The sequence below is a fragment of the Alligator sinensis genome, unplaced genomic scaffold (assembly GCF_000455745.1).
Source record: "Alligator sinensis unplaced genomic scaffold, ASM45574v1 scaffold337_1, whole genome shotgun sequence".
Taxonomy (NCBI): Eukaryota; Metazoa; Chordata; order Crocodylia; family Alligatoridae; genus Alligator; species Alligator sinensis.
Window position 1 is genome coordinate 3,409,572 of NW_005841927.1, and position 4,296 is coordinate 3,413,867.

At 58.8% G+C, this 4,296-nt stretch overlaps 1 protein-coding gene across 1 annotated transcript in view; it reads left to right on the forward strand.

The window, feature by feature from the left end:
• Positions 1–3,804: 3,804 nt before the first annotated feature.
• Positions 3,805–4,296, forward strand: part of CCDC28B (coiled-coil domain containing 28B) — a 3,767-nt gene continuing 3,275 nt past the window's right edge. The window contains exon 1 of the mRNA XM_006019341.3: positions 3,805–4,072. The gene's annotated coding sequence lies outside the window, so the exon portion shown is untranslated. The remainder of the gene's footprint in view (positions 4,073–4,296) is intronic.

Genomic DNA, 4,296 nt, shown 5'->3' on the forward strand with positions numbered 1-4,296 from the left:
TGCTTGCGGTGTTGCCAGCTATGGCCATCTGTTAGAGCAGGACTTGTTACAGGATGAACCCTGGCAGCCTAATATTGAAGAGACGCTGCCCAGAGGTTACAGGCAAGCACTGGGGGCTTGTTTGTTGGGCCCTGTGCTGCTGGCTGGGAAGGGGAGAGAAAGTTTGAAATGGTGACAGCGCCCCAGGCTTCACTTGGCTCCTTTCTGTATCCAAAAATAAACCAAATGAGCCCCGCGATTCACCCTGCAGGGATCTTTCCAGGAACGCCGTCAAAGCCCGAGTCCATCTGCTCGGGAGGAATCGGGGAGCTGCTGACAGGAAATGGGGCAGACTGGCGGCCCGCTCTCCTTTCCCTGGGAAGCCAAACGGGTACCAAGTCTGCTGGCGCCTAAGCCGTCACTGCTGGACTGCTGGCTTAACTGCTCAGCGGGGCAAGGCCTGATCTGAGCCCCGAGCACTCTCCCTCCCCAGCACACAATCTCCTGCATCAACCTGCTTCTGTCCTAGGGCTCGGAGCAGTTCCTACATGACTGCATGCAGCCGCGGTGGGCCGCGGGCAAGACGAAAAGACCCAGCAAAGTTACAGAGAGCACTATGCAGGCTCTAGGACCCCCAAGAGCCTGTACCTGAATCAGACAGAGCGGTGGGCCAGCATCAAAGAAAGGACCGAGGTCTTCTTCCAGAAGGCCAGCAAGCGGCAAGCTTTCTCCCGCAGAAGGCAACACGAGCGCCTGACCCGTAAGTTATGGGACCTGCATGTGCAGGCGGCGGCGGGCTGGGACGTGAGGGAGGACATGCGGGAGGCGAAGGTCCAGATTGGGGCCTGGTACCGGGAGCAGGCCAGGAAAAAGATCTTCCAGGTCCTGGAGGCCCATCACCCTCCTGAACTTCGACTATAAGCTGCTGGCCAAAGTCTTGGCCAAGTGATTTAAATCCCTCCTAGGTGCCATCATCCATGAGGACCAGTCGTGTGCGGTACCAGGACGCCAGATCCACGGAGCCTGCTGCAGCTGAGGGACGCGGTCCCGCTGGAACGGGGCAGAAGGCAGAAGCGGGCGGTGCTGAACCTGAACCTGGACCTGGAAAAGGCCTATAAGTGTCGCACCTGTTTCTCTTCCAGACGCTGAAGCGAATGGGTGTCCCCTTGACCTTCAGCGGCTGGATAAGGACACTGTACGCAGATGTTAGCAGCGAGGTGCTGGTCAATGGGTTCTTAAGTGAGCAGATCACGATAGTCAGGGGTCTGCCAGAGCTGCCTGCTGTCCCTGATCCTTTTCATTTGCACCATTCAACCCCGGCCCAGCACATCAGGCAGGACCCCGGGATACACAAAGTACTGATTCCTGGAGGAGGCAAGGAAGAGACCAAGGTCCTGGCTTACATGGACGACCTGACCATCCTGTGCCGGAATAAGCGTGCAGTAGAGAGAGCTCTGTGGCACACACAGATCTACGAGGCAGCAGCAGGGGCCAAGCTCAACGGGAGCAAGAGCACCTGCCTGGCCGTGGGCAAGCTCGGGGACCTGGAGTCAGTCTCCCATGAGGGGGTCAAGATCCTCGGGGTGGAGTTTGACCCACATTGAGCAGAAGGAGGGCTTGGGAGATGAAGGAGGCCAAAGTGAAGCAGAGATTGGGTCTGTGGCACACGTGCCACCTCTCCATGGCGGGGGCAGGTGGCGCTCATGAAGGCGGTGTTGCTACCAGTGCTTCTGTACACCACACTGGTCTTCCCCAAGTGTGTCACCCGCAGAATCCAGAGAGCCATGTGTGTCTTCTGGGGATCCAACATGGAGAAGGTGGCAAGGAAGACCCTGTGCAAGAAGAAATGGGCCAGGGGCAGAGGGATGCAAGACAACCACCTGTTCCTGTGGGCATGGTGCATGAGCCAGATCTGCAAGCTGGCGACCGGGCCAGCAACCAAAAGAGCCTGCCTTGCCAAGTATTTTACAGGTCACTGCCTGGGACGCTCCAGCCAGAGAGAGATCATGTACCGTGGAGCTGGTTCTGCGGGGGCTGAATGAGTACTGGAGCAAGTACGGGCTACAGAAGGAAAGCATGGAAACCATGTCCAACCACAGGAAGATACAGAAGGCAGGCAGAGACAGAGGCAGGCTATCCACCGTGGAGCTGCTCCCGGATAATGACTGCCAGGCCATCTGGCACCGGATCATCCACAAAGACCTAAGAAAAGACCACAGAGACTTGACCTGGTTCATCGCTCACAGCGTACTCCCAGGGACCACCTCCTGCGGCTGTGCCCCTATGCCAAGGGACTGTGGGAAAAGGTAAGCTGGCTCCTGGAGGAAGCGACAGGAGTCAGGCCGATGACAAGGGAGGCGGCGCTGTACGGACACCTGACGAAACATCAGGGGCCCAGACACCCCGCTTCGACCAGGTTGTGTCCTGCATCAGGAGCGCCCTGTGGCAATGCAGGAACCTCCTGGTGTACGGTCACGTTAAGCTCGAGCAAACGGACTGTGTTAAAATGTTTCTGAGCAAACTCCAGTCCTAATACCGGAAAGCACGCAGCCAACTCCACCTGGAAAAGGGACACGTGGCACAGGTCGGGGAAGGGGAGTGGACAGGGAGAACGAAGGGGACAACGACACAAGTGGAGCTGGAGACAGCGAGGAGGACAGCAACAGGATCAGCAGCAGTGGAAGCAACAGCGACAAGGACCGAGAATGAACTGAGAAGGGAAACCCCACATCGGGGCCGGGACTAAGGGACTGAGTTTGGGTTAAGAAGGGGCAGAGGGTGGGTGTGTGGGGGCATGGGGGAGTGGGTGCCGTTATTGTAATGGGTGTGCGGGTTTTTTAAAGTGGTTTTAAAAGAAGATGCGATGGAAGTCTGTGATAAAGGATGTGTGTGTGTGTGTGTGTGTATATGTATATATTATTATATATATATATATATAGAGAGAGAGAGAGATTTTAATAAAAAAAAATTCAGTGGGATCCCCGAGTTAGCAGAGTCTAGCACCAACTTACAACTCAGAGTAAACACAGAAAGCACCGACATATGTTCCTACTACTCCACATGGCTACTGGCAGCACAGCCACATTTCCAGGAGGGTGAGCGCTGGGATATATAAGCATGTCGCTCTGGAGCGCACATATTTTTCAGCTGCCTGTGGGCGCAGGGGCCTGTGCTGAGAGCTCCTTTTTCAGTCCTGTCTTCCTCAGTCCCTAGTTCAGTATTGGCAGCCCAAAAGCTAACCCCCTGCCCTGTTGTAGGGGATGGTAATGGTGTAATGAAGTTATTAGCAAGGAACCATAGGAAAATAGGGCTGGGGTCTCAGGAGGTCGTCTAGTCCCACCCCCTGCTCACGGCAGGATCAGGGCTATCCGAACTGTCCCAGCCAGCGCTTGGCTTCCAGCGACAACGACTCCACGGCCTCTCCCACCACCATCCCCGGGCCGGACGGAGCTTAGTGATGGTGTATTTGCCTTCGGGGGGTTGTGTCTTGGGGGGTGACAATCTCAAGCTCTTCTCAGCTGGGAGCGGGCTGGGCTGGCAGGCCGGCAGCGCGAGGGAGCGTCTCTCAGCACCCCGGGAGCAGGGGCTTCAAGGACACGCTCCTGTCGGGGTGACAAGCCTGTGAGGCCCGGCGGCAGCCTGGACTCTTAACTGATCTTGTGGCTTGGCTGGCACCTTGCTGCCGGGATTCAACGCAGCGTGTGGCCATGACGGCAAGGAAACAGGGACTGCCTGGGCGTGGGCCCCTGCCACAGGCGCCTGGGCTGCTGAGAGTGGGCTGGTCCTGCCTGGCTGCCGCTGTGCCAGAGAAAGAGCCAGCACAGGCTTTGGCTTTGACCTTGGCTTCACTCCTGCTCTGCACCGATGGACCAGCGGAGCCCGCATCTACCCCCTCGCCCCAAAGCCAGACCCCAGTGACCGGCAGGAAACCAGCATCGGGCCGCGCATTCGTGATCAGCTCGGCCTCGAGCCGGGGGCGGGGGAGGAAAGGCCGATTCCCCTTTAAATGCAAATCCTGGCCGGGGCCGGGCCGCTCCTGACGCGGCGCCGCGGGGGCGCAGGCGGGCGCTCGGCTCGGCTCGGCTCGGCTCGGGTCAGTTTCCCCCGGGGAGCACTGGGGCAGGGGCCGCTTCTTCCCTCCTCCGCCCCCCGCAGGTGTCGGGGGGATGCCCGGGGAGGCCTCCCTTCCCGCAGCCCGCCGGCCCGCCACCTCCGGGCTGGGCGCTCAGGCTGGAGCTAGCCGGCAGGGAAGCGGCTTGGTGGCTTTTTAAGCGGGTTAATCTAAACTCGCCGTCTAGGCTGCGCCGCGGGGCTCCG